Source organism: Pleurodeles waltl, chromosome 9, assembly GCF_031143425.1.
Source record: "Pleurodeles waltl isolate 20211129_DDA chromosome 9, aPleWal1.hap1.20221129, whole genome shotgun sequence".
Classification (NCBI taxonomy): domain Eukaryota; kingdom Metazoa; phylum Chordata; class Amphibia; order Caudata; family Salamandridae; genus Pleurodeles; species Pleurodeles waltl.
The window spans coordinates 201,992,009-202,010,445 of record NC_090448.1 but is presented as its reverse complement, the minus strand read 5'-3'; positions in this window follow the sequence as shown (position 1 = coordinate 202,010,445).

Sequence of the window (18,437 nt, the reverse complement as noted above, 5' to 3'; positions counted from 1 at the left end):
CACATTGACTGGATTGCAGTTGTAGTTGTTGTGTCAACTGGATGACAGCTGTGCAGATTTCCTTCTGTGTTTTGGCAAGTTCCTGCAAGAGAGATGTTCGGCCTTGCATAGCAGCTGCCTGATCAGCAGAAGACATCATGCACGAACGCACCCCCTCAAGGCTGGCTGCCATAGTTTGCATCCCCACCCGCACCTCCTTGGCCAGCTCCCGCTGTACCCCGACGACGGTTCTTTCGAAGCTGGTGCCAGTGTCGTCAGAGTCCTCAGCTGTGTTGGAGCTGGCAGGTCTTACAATTGGGGTGGCGGGTGGTTCTCCTGTGGTGGCTGCTTCTTCTGTGCTCCTCATTGTGACTGAAGGTGGGGTTTGGAGGCTTTCAAGGACCATTTGGATGGTCTCCTGTGGAATGTTTATGGGCTCGTCATCCATGTCATCAGGGAAATCAGGGACAGGCATATCGGCAGGAGATCCATGTTCCTCTGCAATGAAACAGGGTACAATTAGTGTGTCTGTGTTGTGACAATTTTGCACTAAGATACAAGCCTTTGGATGCCTTAACTTTGTGCTCTGTTTTTGTCTTGCTATCTGCTGTCCTTCATATGGGCATTGTTGTAGGCCTATGGCCCACCTGTGTGTCACATGTATGATATGAAGCTATCAGACTTGTCTGCCTGATCGCCTCTAGGTGTTGCTTTGTCAAAATTTAGGAATAGGCATGTTTTTGTCCTACTCCTCCCTCCGTGTTTAACTATTCTTATGGAGGGACATTTTGTTGGGTGGGCTCTCATTATCCTACATGAGATTACTGGCTTTCTAGGCAGCAGGATAGCTAATGGTGTGGGGGACTAAGTCTGACAAACTTGTAGTTAACTCTGTCACCCTGATTCTTTCTTTTTGCTCTGGCTAACTAGCAGTGCCTCTGGTCTCCCACAGCAAAGGAATGTTTAGACATCCGAGCGCATGACATCTTTGGAACTTCTCAGGGAAGTCGTGGTCACTCAGATCCTACACAATTCTCTCTTTTCCAGTATGTTCTCATACACAAATGACAAAGACAGTATTTGTTTAATATGATGATTTCATTGTACAACTGACTTGTACATATTTAGGTGTGAGCCACAATAACCCAAACAATACAAACTGTTAGAATTGAAATAGTCAGCAGGAGAGTAAAACATTTGTACAAAGCTATCATGCAGCCTAACTGTTTCTACTATCCCTCTGCTTGTTCTATTATAGCACAGCATGTTAAGCTTGGAGCTTGCCTGTCTGAATCACTGGGGAGACATCATCCCTCATATCAGAGCAATGGTCTGTGATCTGGTTCTGCATCTGCAGCAAGGCAGGCAGCGTCTAGTTGTGGTTCTCTGTTTGGAAACTCCCTCTTGCGTGTCTTGGGACAAGGAAGTGATTTTATAAGTCATATGTCATCGTGATGACAAAGTGTCCCTACGCAGGAATGCCAAATCTTAACCCCTACCACGTCTATCGGCAATGTACCAGACTGTATCCTTGACTGGGGCACAGAGTGAATATGTTCTGGCAAACTCCAGTGCAGAAGTAGGCAAAACAGTGTGATTTGACTAATTAACAACACCGTAGGACTGGCTATTTGCTAAATTAACTGATAGGAAGGCCAATAAAAAGCATTTAGTGCAAAGTGCTCTGAGGCTCTTAGATGTGAGCAAATGAGTAAAAGTACATTCAGGGCAAGGTGCACAAAGGCCTAAAGCCTGAAGCTAATGCGCAAAGTATACGTTACAGTTACAACACTACACTTTGACTGACTGTGGGTGTTGTGAATGTCCTGGCAGCACACTTGCCTCTCAGGACCTGCCCCAAACACTTTTTATTCACATTGCCCGAAATGTACATGTGACGTGGCATATCCTATGCATGTCAATGTTAGGATGTGGTATGGATGTAAACATTGTTGATGTTTGAAGATGATGTTGGGTCATGCGTGTTTAATTGGATTGGCCTGTTTATCGTATGAAGGTTCGATTTGGTTGTCAGACTGTGCAGGTGTGTTTCAGTGACCAGTTGCCTGTGTCCCCTCCTCAATGTTGTTGTCTGAGCAGTATGACATTAGTGATGTAGCCTTGTTAGCCAGGCACGTGAGAGACCCTGACGTATGCAGCATGTGTGTGTCCTTAGTGCTGTGTGGCTCCTATTGCTGTTTACTTTGGCTTATGTATGTGTCAAGTATGGACATTCGGCATTTGAGTGTACTGGTGCCTTTGTTTTATTTCTATGAATAGTTGCAGATGTCATCCTCACCCCCTAATTTAGGTATGTATGTTCCATGGGGAGGTTCCTGCCATTTGGTACTATAGCTGCACAGAGATGAGAGGTGTTATTGTAAACTGTTGTGGCAGTTACATTGCAGTTGTTGTTTTGGCTACTGCATTACTGATAGGGACCTAGTTGATGTAGGATAGATTTTGCAAGACAAGTGCCTGGATGTGAGTTTGACATAGTGGCCTTCCCACCTGTCGCTGCTTTCCCTTGGCTCTATTGTTGTACTTACAGGATGGCCCCATGGGACTGTTGGTGCTGTATTTTGTCGTGCCCCAGATTCAGTCTGTGCTGGCCATGCCCCCCTGCCGTGCCCCTTTACCCATGCCACTTCATATATGTGCTGACTTACATGCATTGTGTAGTAGATATCCCCCCCCCTGCTTACAGTCCCCATTATTGTATTTTAATTCCCAATGCGACTTACCCTGCATGTGCGTTGTGTCGTGGTAGTCTGCGCTGTCCTGTCCTTGAATCCCTGTGACGATCTCCTCCGGGATGACGGGATGACGGGATGACGGCTGCGACCATCTCCTCCATGTGGTCCAGGGCCTCCTGTTGTGCTTGACTCCCCCCTCCAGTCTGCATTGCTGCCTTCCTGTTCCTGGCCATTTTTTCTTTTGTCCTACGTTTGCAGTCATGCCAGCGTTTCTTACACTCGGTGACTGTGCGGCGTTCTTCAGCCACACTGTTGATCTTGTCCACAATTTGTTTCCATATGGCCTCTCTCCTACTGAGTGGCAATTTAGAGGTGATGAACAATTGGTGCTGGTGTTCCGTCACCTCTTTCACCAGGATTTCCTGCTCCTCTGCACTGAAGCGACACTTTCTTTTTTTTCTAAAAATTTCCTGGTTCCGGTATGGATCCTCCTGGCTGGTTCCTGGTCTGCTGTCATCCTCCTGGGGTCTGTACTGGCATCTGGGATCCATTTTGGCTCTCCTCTGCTGAAAGGGCAGTTTTCGCGCTAAAATTTGACGCAATAGCGTCAAGAAAAACACCGCTTTCCGGTTTGCGCTGTCGTAAATCGACCCACAGTGATTTGCGTCGCGTTAACGTTGGTTTCCTTTACGACGTAACGCCGCTGTGTGCGTCACGAAATAATGACTCCCACCTGTTGGTTGCGCCGCCGTACGTCAAAGTATAAATTTGACGCCCGCACGGCGCATCGAAATGGCGTTAGCCGGTGCTAATTTTTTTGACGCAAAACTGCGTTAGCGCAGTTTTGCGTCAAAAAGTATAAATATGGCCCTATGTCTTTCAAGATTACACCACACTAGACCTTATTAAAATATTGGCCACGTACATGAGCACAGAGTATTATAGTAAAGTATATGTGCACAAATGTAAAATGTAAACTGAGGTGCCTCAGTGTATGTAATACGTAAGTGCTAACTAATACTTTAAGAATGAATTAATAGAATAGTCTCACAAATGGGTTTAGTCTCACAAATGGGTTGAAACTAGGGTTTCAAATTGTGATGATCACCAAAGGAGAGAAAGAGGAAAACATCGAACTTCATCCTCCTTCTCAAATACTGCTTTCACAACTGGTCCTCAAGCGAAAATACCTTCAGGACTAGCACAAGGAGAAAGGAACACTCCAGGATTCTTGGCGTGGTTCGGTATTTCCACTTGAGCACCAGTTGTAAAAACACAGGTATTCACAGTATAATTGCAGTTTAGCCCCCCAATGCACCCCTTAATTAAGGTAAGACAGTTGCTACAACTGCATCAACATTATTTTGCCTCTCACTTTGGAAATTGAAAATCACATCCTCACACAGCGATCAATATGTCTTAAAGGCTAACACAAATATTGTATAAAGTTCTAAACTAGGGCAAAACACTTCTAAAAAAAACACAGAAATTCAGCATGATCCTATAATCTGGCCTATCAATCTGAGTTGATACCAAAAGCATGGGTAGCGTGAATGAAATTGTTTCTTGTTGGACTTGGCCCTTTCTGCAGAGTCACTACAAAACATTTTGCCTTCACTCCTCCTTCTTTGCTTAATTTGTTTTTGTTAGAGTCAACAAGTGAATCCGAGGAACACTGGGGACCTTGGGTAAGTAGAAACGCTGGTCTGGCAGTTCAAGATATCACAATTGAAGCAAATAAACTAGATAGTTGTGTTATTCATTAGTTATAATAAATAATATATATTAAAACAACTTTTATGGAGGAAACTGTGGTTTGTTACAGTGCAGGGGGTGTGCAGTGGGAAATATGCTTGGTGCTCTCATCAAGTGATACAGACATGTGAACAATTTCAGTGATCAGAGTTGTGTATCTTGAAAACAAGAACACTATCCATTACTTATATATATTTATATATATAGGGTCCTTGAATAGTAGTCAACGTTTCGATCCCTCATAAGGATGGGGGACCTTCATCATAACTCGTAAGAAAAGGAGAAGCCAGAGACAGAAGAACAAGGACTGAAAGGAAGAAGGATAAATATCCATAATTCACAAAAAGTAGTGTTAAAGTGTGAAGTACAATCTTGTACCTGGTAATGTGGATACTCACAAAACAAGGATCAAAAGCTTCTAAAAAGAAGAGAAAATGTGGTTGTCTCTTAAATGAAAAGTGAGAGTTCAAGATGTGGTCGGCAGAGTGACCGATGATTACAAAAATTCAAATATAGGGAGAAGAAACTCTACCTGAATCCTGGTTGGTAGGAAGACAAGATAAAAATATTATGGTGACGATGTGTGTCCTGCTGAAGTATAGCTGAAAATACACTTGTGAAGAGAGAGAGAAAAATATTCACGTGCCCAGAGGGAATGTATGTGAAAAATTTGTTATACAAATTATGCTAGTCATACCTTGCTAGCTTTCGAAAAGAAAAATAGAATGGGAAGGAAATACTGCTGAGTGCTGGGTTCCAGATGAGATGGGGAGTTATTCAGGGGTTTCAGAGTATAGGCGAGCTCAAATAATCCTCCTTGCAAGTGACTTCCAGGAAGAAAAAGACACCGAAAACTAGCATGCATGAGCACAAAAGTTGTGCTCATTATATCTCAGTGCATGCGAGTCCAGAGTGCTTCACATGTTAAAAAAATAGAAGGGGATTGCCAAAGATTAGGCAGTGGTCAGCGGTCTGCATGCCAGTCAGGCACTTTCTAAAGACGGGACACTGTCCTGGCATATAAACAGAAGTGTCACTTACTGTACATGTTCATTGGAGAAAACACTTGCTACAATGGGAGAGTAGAGGTAAGCGAAAAAGGGCTTAATAACAAAGGGAGTTAATTGACCACCATGTTGGGAGAACAAAATTTGTATATTCTTGGGAAAGAAGAAGGAAACGGAGGGGTATGATGAGAAGAAGGTTGGTTAGAAATACATAGCTGAATCAAAACAGTAGAAACTGTTATTTTATGAGACAAGAAATCAACAGCGGCCACATGTAACCATATAGTATACATGAAAATGGAGGAAATTGTCATTTTTTGCCTTAGATGTTTGGTACCTGTTGCCAGTGTCCTGGCTCACATGACTGTGATTAACTTAGCTGTTGAACTTTGTGTTTTCCTTGCAGGCAGTGAGACAAAACAGGTGTAGGCAGGATGGACTATCCTGCCTGGATTGTTTGGGGACCGAGCTGTTCTCTGCTCCCCTTAAATTTTAAAGGGCTCCCGCCAGCCCACTCAAAAATGAACTTGATGCTAGTCTTTTGTCACCCTAGATTACTTGGAGCCAGGGCAGGGGAAGGAAGGAACTTTCCAGAACCAGATGTGGGGGTGACCTAGAAGTGTCCCTCATTTCGAAGGCTTGCACCATCTATAAATATTGGACTCCCTTGCCACTCTTCAGTACACTCCTGGACCTGCAGATATTACAGAAGAAGGACTGCCTTGTTTTCCAGAGGACTGCTTGAGGCCTGCCTTGTGTCCGGGGAGGGATGCCCAGCTGCTTGAGGCCTGCCTTGTTCCACTACCCTACTGCTACCAGAGAACTGCCTTGCTGTTTAGGTATGGCAAGTATTTGTGTGAGAATTTTATTGTCTACTGCTACCAGAGATAGCTGGTTTGTTGGGCTTATGCATCGTAATTAAGAGTTTCTCCCTCAGTGAGGGAGGAGTGCACCTTTCTCAAGAGAGTTTCCGTACATAGCCCAGAGGTGCGATGCCAGTAGTGAAGCGTATTCTTTATAGAAGGTGGTAGTTAGGCACCATCCAAGCCCAGTGCCTTTCCCCTCTAAAGATTCTGAATGGTCTGAATAATCTTATCTGTTGTGATAGGCGAGTCATGGTATATGCTGTGTGCTCTGTCTAGCCATATCAGTTGAATAGCGCCTAGGTACTCAGCAAAGTTATATGCCATTGAATCTCTATTTGAGGAGTATAGATCGGAATGGAAAGTGACTGTCACATTGAGCAGCTCCATAGGGGTAGAGTCCCGTCCAGAGTGCCCATCATCTAATTCCATGATGTGTGAGGAGGTGCGCGGTGCCAGGAGCAGTCTAGCGAGCGTCCTGCCCAGGCGGTCTCCCTCCCTGTACCGTCTGGCCTGTGCATCTCACTGCAAGGGAGCAACTTCTCTACTTGCCTCCTCTGTATAATCTGAGATCTTATTGCGGATGACAGCCAGTATTGCCTTTTCTCCCTGGTGGAAATATTCCACTTCCAGCATATGAATATCCTGCTTTAGTCGTGAAAACCTCCCACACCACAGACTGCTTACCCATGCAGGCTCCCTGTATGACCACCTTGAAGGCCTCGCAGAGCATTGAGGGTGATTGTACAGAGCCTACATTACGTGGAAATTGTAAACTATCTCTTTACGGATATCGTCACAGAACACTGTGTCGCAGAGCGCTTCTGGTGGTAAGTGCCAAGAGAAGGCCCTGGATATGGGGAGGGTATGGAAAACACTAAGCACACAGATGCATGGTAGGAAAGTGTGTGGAGTAGACATGAGACTTCTGCGAGGAGATCAGCCAGTGGTCAATTTTAGACCAGGAGTTATGGTGTGGCGTAAAGCATGTATCCTCTTGTGTAGCGTGCATGTGTCGCAAACATCTATCAGGCTTTGATCCAGGAGGATCGTGGAGAGAGTCAGTGCCATGCTTGAACGGGCCCTTCTGGATAATCCTGACCTCCGTAGTTCATCATGTGAGTGCATGCTAAAGTCCAACCCCCCCAGATCAACACACCTGGGCACAGCCTCATGATCAGCCTCCAGGTCTCTGAGAAAAAGGCTGGATTGTCTGAGTTTGGACCATAAATGGCAGCAAAGGTCAATGACTGATTATGTAGTGTACCTGCAACTATGACATATTGGCCCCCTGTGCCAGTGATGGTGTTTCCACACTTCCACTGTAGCCCTCTATGCATTAGGATGACAACCCCCTGACATAGTTTGAGTAGCGTGATGCATATGTCTTGCTGCACCAGTGGGCACACAACCATTAGGCAGTGCCTAGCATGAAATGCATCTCCTGCAGGAAGCATATGTCTATCTATTGACTTTTGAGATAGGCATGGATTTTTCTGCAATCATTCATCCTGTGTGTGTTTCAGGTAAGGAACGTCATGGAGGTCATAGTGGTAGAGTGTTGGGGAAGGAGGCAGTGTGTGTGTGTAGTTGTGAAGTATGAAGCCACAGTACCTTCAGGGATAAAAAGGTAAAAAAAGTTTACAAACAAACAGAAAAAAACAACCCCAACTCACCCACCTTCCACACCAACCCAAGAACTTAGTTGAGGTGAAAGATACACACCCCCACATTTCCCCCCACAGTGAAAGAAAAAGCACAGATGTAAAAAATCCCTAAAGGTGGAAGGAGAGCCGTGCAAATACCCCAGACTACCCTGGCTGGGTGGCCGAAGGGGAGAGACACTGGTTCAAGGCACAAAGCTGGAGGAAGGGGCCAAGACTGATAGGGTAAGGCAAGCAAATTATAGTAAGGATTGAGGACCTGCCCATGGTTAACCTCTGTGTTGAGGGATCAAAGGGCCCTAGGCATATGATATAGGGTATTGTAACCGGAGGGGCCCTCTGTTAGTGGAAATTGCAATCATTGTCACTTGGAGCACCAGACTCAGGGGCACAAAAGGCTGTCATCAGCAATTGCTTACATTTGGTGATGTGCTAGGCAGGTTTCAGAGCCAATTTAGTGTCTGTGAAAAAATGGGGCTTGCTGTCGAAAGATATTTGCAGTTGAACCGGGTACAGCATGGCGTGTGGGATGTTGTCCTCCCGTAATAGCCACTTAGCGGACTGGAATTCTTGGTGAGTGGCCTGCACCAACCTAGTAAAGTCTGGGTGAGGGAGAGGGCATTGCCATGATGCTGGATTCACTGCCTTTCATATTCGAGTCTTAGAATGGTGTTGAGGTCATGGAAGTTTAGTAGGCATGCAATGAAGGGATGGGATGGTGCTCCAGGTGGGGGCCTCACTCTTAAAGAACGATGGGAGCTCTTCACTATAAATGCAGGGGACAAGTCTTTTTGAACAGGTTTCTAAGCAGTGTTTCTACATAATCTTTCATTTTTGGCTGCCTCTGTGGATTCCAGGATCCCCACAATTCTGAGATTGTTGCGTCTGGACCTTGCTTCTAAGTCCTCGTTTTTCATTTTGACTGGATCCAGAATCTTGTCCATTTTCAGGAGGTGTTCTTTAGATCCAGTTTTGGGCATTGCCTGCGTCAGACACACAGTTTTTGTGGAGGTCCAAGCTTAGCCTGGCCTAGTCACTTGGTAAGAATACCTATTTTCACAGCAATAGATTTGAGGCTGGATTTAACTTCGATCAGTAGTTTCTTGAGGTCAGCATCCTGTGGCATCATGCTTTTGGCACCCTCTGGGGAGGTCTTGGGTGGTGAACTGTGGTCCATTTGGCATGATGGGCGTTTGTTCCTAAAACTCAGCTTAGCTTGTCGAGCCTAGTCTTTTTCCATGACTGAAGGTTGAAAGGTCAGTGCACCGACAGAAAGAGTTACCACAGTATAGGATGGGTGTCATCTGGAGGCATTCAGAGGGGATCAAAAGGCCATCCACTGACCCGCACGATCAGTGGGCAGATGAAGAGATTCACAAAGCCCCGCCACACTCCGGATGGACACTGTCTGCAGGGTGCAAGAGAAGGCTAATCTAGCTAGTAGCATTGATAAAAGTGGTGCAGGCACGGCAACAAGGTACAACAGCACAGCGCACCCCACAAGTTTGGTGCAGCAAAGGCCCTCCCGTGCAGCAATCAATGGGGTGAGTGGAGCAAGACAATGGAGCCCTTTTGCTCACTCAGTTTTCCAGCAGGCAGGCAGCTGTCAGCAGCATCAATACAGTGAAGGTGGCCCCCCGCGGCTGCCAGGCACATGCGCAGTCTGCCGAACACCCTGGAATCAGCCCACATCAGTGGGAAGTCCCTTGGTGGTTCAATGAGCATGACAGCTGTATGGCCCTGCAAGGGTAGCAGTGGTATGAATTGTGGACTAGGCAGAAGCCAGTCAATATGTAGTCTGAGGCAAAGATGCAGGCACAGGGCGCCAGTAGCAAATTTAACAGCCTCCCACCACAAAGCAGGGCGGTTGCCCACATGCACTAGTGCCAGCATGCACCCACCTCCAGTCACGGACGGCCCGGGGTGTCCAAGGTTGGGTGGAAGCAGGTCTCCAGCAAGGTCTAGCGGTACTCTGCGTTGCCACCTATGTGAGCACCTGTCTGTGTCCAGGTGGCAATGCAGCTTCTGTTGGCCTGTGGCGGGAGAGGGATGCATCTGCTCCATTGCCAAGGGTACATAAGACACTCGGCTGGCCTGGGGGCAATTAGCAGCAGCTGCGGCAGCTACACACTCACTAGAGGCATGGCAAATGCATGAGTGGCATACCGTCTTGTACGGCCCAGACCACAAGTTACACTGAAGTAGTCACAGCTGACGGCCCTTGTTCTCCCTACAGGGCTCCCCAGTCTCGGTGCTCAGTTCCTCTTGGGGTCACATGGATATCTACAGTTTCCTCTGCCTCAAAGCTGCCCCTAGGCTTGCTTGTCTGATCAATGGCCTCACTGTGGACTTGCACCCGTACAGGTCCAGACACTTTTAGGTGACAGCAGGGGGCCCTGAATGGTTGTCACAGTCATTGGGGGAATAGCTGCAGGCCCAATGACCTCTCTAGGAGTGCTGTGTGCCGGATTCATTGCGAATGGTGGCTTCAGCAGGCGGAGCTGCCCTAAGGAGCAGCCATCTTGCTGAATGGCTAGCCTCTGCCCCTGGAAAGGGTTTTTAAATGCAAATTCGACATGGCAGTGAAATTGCACATACAGGAAATCACCAGCAACTATAGACTCTACTGGTACGGTGGTGAATACTAATACAGAATGATTTACATGAGCCTGCATTGAAAATATTAAGCAGGTCAGGTATAAGCATTCCCACCTGAGCCACAGTTAACATTCAACTGCCACAACTCAGAACTCCCCAGTTTCTTTCTAGAAGGTTCAACATCAAAACCTTGACAGTGTTTAGCTCTGTGACACAAAAAGTCCCAAAACATCTTTCTTCATTACAAAGAAACAAAGGAATTAAGCATCAACTAACAATGGTGAGAATCTCAAACAAACATGGAGAAGACAAAAGCAAGCAAACAAGAATAAGTATTCAGTGGTCTCCAAAGTAAGACAATGTTCAACAGGAACCTAACTATAAACTTGCAAACCTTATGGGAACATATACATAGGAAAGTATCAAAGTCAATAGATGAAGCAGAACAAGAAACTTAGCTCACCATATAGTTCTTCAGATAATATGGTTTTTCCAGGATATGTCCACAACTTCATGGACTAGAAGAATGGATTTTATCCTCGCCCATTGTTTTTGGAACTTTCAGGTGAGAGTTTTCTTTCACAATTCCATCAAAACGTCCTTCAATTGCACTTCCCTTCACATACACACCACAACTCTGCTCATATTCCAGATTTTACCATCTTCTAAGTTTACCACATTGTGAAACAACTTCTTAAAAATAACAGCTTGGCAAACTTGGACCACCACTTTGCTTTTACTGGTGCATGTACTCTCACCTGGTCACCCACCTACACCAAAATATTGTACACTTTCCTCCTATCATAATTCTCAGTCTTTCTTTCTTCCTTCAACTGTATCTTTCTTTTCTTTCAACCATCACCCTCCACAGTGTCACTCCATCCCTTGGCCAGCACATCTACCAAGTAGTCAGCCTTTTGATTGGTTGGGTAAATGCCTTACACCAAGTTCTCTTCATATTCTATATCAACCTTATCCCCACAGTCTGAGTGAATTGATGTCAACTAGCAATCCTGAGATTTGTTTTATACTCCAGGGGCAGTATTATACATTGTGCCCCAGGGGTGCTGTGGGCTTGGTGTGCCGTGAGGCACAATGGTATTAAAGAGGGAGGCACAGGTGCTTGTGCTCTACCTTCTGAAATACAGATACCAATGGCACACATGTTGCACTAACGCTATCATCAGAGGGTGTTCCCTGATTTGCATGGTGAGTGGCTCATGCAGATGAGGAAGTCAGTTTACCTCTGCACTATTCCATATTATAGATGTAGGAGCAGATGCAAACATGGCTTTAGGAGGTGCACTGAAAGATCCCCCAGACATACCCAATAGGCAGGTGCAGCCACTCATTGTTCCTGCCTGCAAGGGGATCTCTCTCCCCTTTGACAGTGTAAGCACGAGTTTTGAGGCTGCCCCAAGGGCAGCACAGTCTTTCTAAAATGGTGCACATTCCCTATTTGTACACACCAAGGCACTGAAAGGGAAAGTGTGCCATATTCATAATATGGCCCTGAATGTACCCTGCACAGCTTTTAAAAGGTACACCATGGCTCAAACAGGGAAAGTGTGCCATGTTCATAATATGGACGCTAGTGTGCAACCAATCAAGACTGAACTAACTAGTTTCCACTTGTTTGTGGACCCAAAATACAGTCATACAAAGACACACAGAAGGTCCCTAAGACTTGTCTGTCCAAGTCTGTGGAATTTACTTCCTCAAAAACTAAACACACATTGTTCGAGCATTCTTTTTAGACAAGCTTGTAAAGCCTACCTTTTCTGATAAGTTCTCTCCTTTTTCTATTCAGGCTATTCTGTCTTTTTCTTTTTTCCACTGTTTTTTAGTGCAAGATACCATGGCTGGGTGAATGATTTGCAGTCTATAAATGTTTTTCTAGTGACTTACTTATTTAATAGAACTGATTTCTTTTAAATTCAGTGTTATTTGGGAAGGTAAATGTTACCATGGGCCAATTAACAGTCTGATCCCACCACTTGCCTTCTTTGCTACATCAACGGGCATCAACCACTCTGTGGCTTTCACAGGTGCAAACAAACCCTGGCAACATACCTTTTTAACTCAGCTTCTACTTGATGTATTTATATATAGATAGGTACTTCTATAGTGCAAACTTAGCCAAAAGGCTGTGGAGGTCAAAGACAAACATAACATCAAGGAGTGTTAGGAGAGACTGCACCTTTAATGGATTGTGTTGCAGAGTGCAAGACATGAGTTTGCAACTCTTTCAATAATTTGAGCAATGCTAGGGTAGTATAGATAGCTATTGGAATGTTGTTCCAGACCCTGGATGCATAGATGGGAAATTCCTACTTTATTGCTTTTGTTTATTGTACAGTTCTCAGTCCACCACTGGATTGTGTTCTGGCTGTGTGTGTTCCAAGAACTGTCAGACGTGGCGGACATATGCTAAATAAGCATAGACACTGACAGTGGTTGTTCACATACTGCAACTGACATTATTCTGACCCTCAGATGACTGATTTGGCTTCAGTTCCAACCATGATTCTATTAACAAACCACTACAATGTGTGTACCTGGACCATTGTGGTCCCTTACAACATGATGGTGCATGCAAATACATCTTAGTCACTGTTGATTTCTGTTCTAGATTCCTGTGAGTATGGCCACAATGGTTGGCTGACGTTTGGACTGTTATTAAAGATTTGCAAGTGTTTATGAGTATATATGCAATTGCAGCATTTCACTTAGACCAGGGCCCTGTCTTTGACTCTAGGGCATTCAGGGACTCTATGGGAATTATGGGTGTTCAGCTCCAATATTCTTCACCCTATCATCCTGAGGGAAATAGCATAGTTGAGAGAAGGAACTAAGGGCCTCATTCTGACTTTGGCGGGCGGCGGAGGCCGCCCGCCAAAGTACCGCCGTCAGAATACCGCTGCGCGGTCAAAAGACCGCTGTGGTAATTCTGAGTTTCCCGCTGGGCTGGCGGGCGACCGCCAGAAGGCCGCCTGCCAGCCCAGCGGGAAACCCCCTTCCACGAGGATGCCGGCTCCGAATGGAGCCGGCGGAGTGGAAAGGGTGCGACGGGTGCAGTTGCACCCGTCGCGATTTTCAATGTCTGCTATGCAGACACTGAAAATCTTGGTGGGGCCCTGTTAGGGGGCCCCTGCAGTGCCCATGCCATTGGCATGGGCACTGCAGGGGCCCCCAGGGGCCCCACGACACCCGTTACCGCCAACCAGGTTCTGGCGGTCAAAACCGCCAGAACCAGGCTGGTGGTAAGGGGGTCGGAATCCCCATGGTGGCGCTGCCTGCAGCGCCGCCATGGAGGATTCCTCAGGCCAGGGGAAAACCGTCGAGAAACCGCCGGTTTCCCTTTTCTGACCGCGGCTTTACCGCTGCGGTCAGAATTGGCCTGGATGCACCGCCAGCCTGTTGGCGGTGCATCCGCGGTCCCCGGCCCTGGCGGTCCATGACCGCTAGGGTCGTAATGACCCCCTAAGACTTAAAGCAATCTTTAATAGCAAGAATTTTAGGTTCAGGACATGGTTGGCTTCATCATCTATATGGGGTCCAGAGAGCACTGAGCAATCTGCCCAGAAGGTCCTTAGGAGGTCACACCTCATATGAGATGCTCTTCAGAATACCTATGTATATTCGTGATCATGATAGTCCTGGCCCGGTGGTGGCAGACACAACGTTTGACATCAATGAATATGTTGCTGTTTTACAGGAGCTACAACAATTCCATGATTAGAATTCATCTGCTTGTGCTGCCACCTTGGGAATAAGGAATTTCCCAACATCTACAGGCTGGATTCCTAAAGTTGGGGATCTAGTGCGTGAAAGGATTGCTGTGAAAAAGTTTTGCCCATGCTACAGAGCACGGGTTCCAGTCCTGGGAATACATGGTACTGCAACTGTCATCATGCCGACGCTGTTCCGGAGGGTAGGTCCGGAATTTTGGACCAGAACCAGACTTACACAGTGTTGTACTGAGTCCTTGGAACACGCCTACCAAGGAGCCTGTTTTCAATTTGGGGATGGGCGACTTGACTTTGACCTAGCCAGTTTACTTCAATGTAAGTGACCGGTATATGTATTTTAATGTTAAGACTTTTTCTTGAATTGGAGAAGAACTAAATGTTGGTCCTGATGAAGCGTCATTGGATCCTCTTGGACCACACGACGCGAAACATGTTGACCTATGTCTAGAGGTACGATAATAATTGTAGACCCTTACACATTTGTTGTTTGTTTGAGAGTAATTGAGCATAATATACTCAAATCGTTACTCTCCTTCCTGCTTTTAATCTTGATCTTCATCTACCCACATTGATTAAAATTATGATATTTGTGGTGATGAATAACCAATTTTAGATTCTTATTTTTTCTGTTCTCTCCTATGTGTGCTGGTGCCAGAATTTAGGCATTTCTGTCCAGATAGTTTGAACCCACCAGTCACTATCAGAACAGCACGGCTTAGAGCCCCCTCACGGGGAGCCCGTCAGGCGTTGCAGCGCCGGCCTGGCAAGGAGCATTTCCCGAGGATGAAACTGACCATCCATTGTGATGCTTGAGGGCTCTTGCTCCTGTGACTACGTGGAACAGTGTACCTTTATTTGTAACATAATCATGCCGCCGCTGCCTGGTTCCAGAGAGAACAGATTTATTTGCATTGATATTTTTCATTCGCACTATGTGGGTGATACTGCACAGTAGACCAATAGGTCTTTTGGGTAGCACCCGTTCGCCTCTCACTACCTCACAGGATATGCCTCTACAAGCAGTAAACAACATTTCTGCAAGTACCAGTGCTACAATTACCTCCTCGAGCATGGGGAGGGTGGAGAATGATCTTCTGCTGATTCCTGTTACCACTTCATTGACAAGAAACATCAGAGATTTGGAACTCTACTGTTCCAACTCGACACAGACAGATGACATCATCCACTATGGACCACTACAAATAAGTCCATCCTCCAGCTCTGCACCAGCTGCTTTGTTTGCACAGACTGCTTCTGGTTATTTCATCGACATTGATGACATTTCTTCCAGTTCATCTGCTTCTGCAACTGAAACTGTATCAAAGACACGCTTAAAAACAATTACTTAATTTATCCATGGTATTATCGGTGAATACTGTTGACATTGCTTGCCTTTCTGTTTTGGATAGGTTTCGTTATTGTTTTCTTTCTCTTGATAAATAGTCATTATGTTACTGAATGCGCTGCTTTTGAGCCGGTGGATGAGGTTTTGACACCTTATCTATCTTCCCATAAGATCTGAAGAGACTTGTCCCCAGTGAACTTTTCAGCAATTCAGATTCCGGATAGTATTGTGTGGGACAAAGCACAATTTGATATATACAGTCCTACTGTGGTCATTCAAATTCCATATGTGTTTAAAATGTCAATGACTGATGTTATTACACCTGGTATTGTTGCTGATGACTTGGATGTTAAAACAGTTAGTTCCATGCTTTCAGAGCTTGAATATTATACTGTATTTGAAAGTGAAGATGTGTAAATGAACACAGCAAATTATGGGGAAATGTTCTATTGTAACCATTACGGACATCACTTTCTGCTCTGAGCTAGTACTCCAAGATTAGTTTACAATTCCCCACAATGAGAACATTGTTCAACTCCACATGTGGGGAGTTCCCAAAGTTATGTAGATAAGTCTGCATATTTTATTTAGCATGACACTAGAAATGCTGAATCATACTATTTCAAATTGCCGCCTTCTACAATAAGGAAAATATTGCTAACCAACAGAAAATTAATCTACACAGACTCCTTTGTTTCCTGGCTTGCTGTTGAAGGCTATGAGTATTGGTAAAGCACTAATGATTAGAAGAGTGAATGGGGAACAAAAGACTGGAATTAGAGTCTTTTTTTTTTTAGCTAATTCAGCGCAAACCTAACTCCATATTCATACTTTGGCGCTAGACACGTTTAGCGCCAAAGTTATGGAGTTTACATCATTTTCTGGACGTGGAAACCTACCTGTGTCAATGAGATGCAAGGTAGGCGTTCCTGTGCAGAAAACAACGATATAGCCTTTGCGCAATATTTATCCCCCATGCTAAAAACTAGCACAGGGGATGTGGGCCTTAAATGATGAGGCTAAGCTTGCTGGGTATGGGCAGGCTTTAGGGGACCTTTGGACATTTTTCCATGGTCAGAAACCATGGAACGAGCCCACATATTCCCTTCCCTGGCCCCAGGATCACCCCCACCCAAACCAGAGGGACACCACAGGATGGGGGACCGATTCCAGGTAAGTCCCGGTAAGTAAGACAAGGCAGCAATGTGTCTATTCCTTCCTCGCAAGAGAGGCTGTGCTTCGTTTCTTCTCCGGTCGGGTGGACGATGCATCGTTTTTCTCCCTCGCAACAGAGCGATGCGTCGATTTCTGGACGGGGCACCTCAGATCCACGCAGATCGGGTTGACTTTGAAAGCCCAGGGACAATGCTTGGAAAATCTGGTTGCACAGTGTTGAAAACCGCGCGGCCTGGTATTTGCGTTATTATCAGCAGTCACAAGCGGGTGTTGCGCGTCATTTCTCCAGCCACGATGCATCAAGCTCCAAGCTGTGATGCAGATGGAGCGTCTATTTTAGCCATGAAACGGGCAGCGCATCGTTTGTCAGCCGCGTTGCAGATGGTGTGTGGGCATGGATTTTCATCTCTTGTTCTGCCAATTTCACCTATCACAGGTCCAGGGACTAGATAGCACACCACTTGGCAGGGCAGGAGGCTCAGCAGAAAGTCCAGGTGTTAGCAGAAGTAGTCTTTCATGGCTCTGAGACTTTAGAACAGGAGGCAAGCTCAGTTCAAGCCTTCGGAGATTCTTTACAAGCAGGAATATACCACAAAGTCCAGTCTTTGTTCCCTTTCACAGGCAGAAGCAGCAACTGCAGGATAGCCCCACAGAGCACAGTCACAAGCAGCCAAGGGCAGCACTCCTCCTCAGGTCTTCAGTTCTTCTCCTTGGCAGAGGTTCCTCTTGATTCCAGAATTGATCTAATTTTCAGGGGGGTTAGGTCCAATACTTATACCCCTTTCTGTCTTTGAAGTAGCCATACTTCAAAGGAAAGTCTGTGTTGTTCACAATATCCTGCATTGCCCAGGTGAGGCCCCAGACACATACCAAGGGTTGGAAACTGCATTGTGAGAGGGCAGGTACAGCCCATTCAGGTGTAAGTGACCACTCCTTCCTCCACTCTAGCACAGATGGCTCATCAGGATATGCAGGCTACACCCCAGCTCCCTTTGTCTCACTGTCTAGAGGCGATTCTTCACAAATGGCCCAACTGTCAAACTGACCCAGGCATGGAGTCCACAAACAGGCAGAGTCACTGAATGGTGTAAGCAAGAAAATGCCCAAAACCAACTTCACTGTAAGATGTATTTTTAAATTGTGAGTTTAGAGATATCAAACTCCAAATTTCTATCTGCTGTCAAAGGGAATCTGCACTTTAAAAGCAGCCCTCATGTTAACCTAAGAGAGAGATAGGCCTTGTAATAGTAGAATACACTTTTTGGCAGTATTTCACTGTTTGGGCATGTAAAACACACCAGTACATGTCCCACTTTTAGCATACATGGCACCCTGCCCATGGGGCTAACTAGGGCCTACCTTAGGTGTGCCTTGCATGTATAAAAAGGGAAGGTTTAGGCCTGCTAAGTGGGTACACTTGCCAAGTTGAATTGGCAGTTTAAAACTGTGCACATAGACTCTGCAGTGGTAGGCCTGAGCCATGCTTACAGGGCCACTAATGTGAGTGGCAAAATCAGTGCTGCAGGGCCACTAGTAGAATTAGATTTACAGGCTCTGGGCACCTCTAGTTCACTCCAGTAGGGAATTACAAGTAAATCAAAC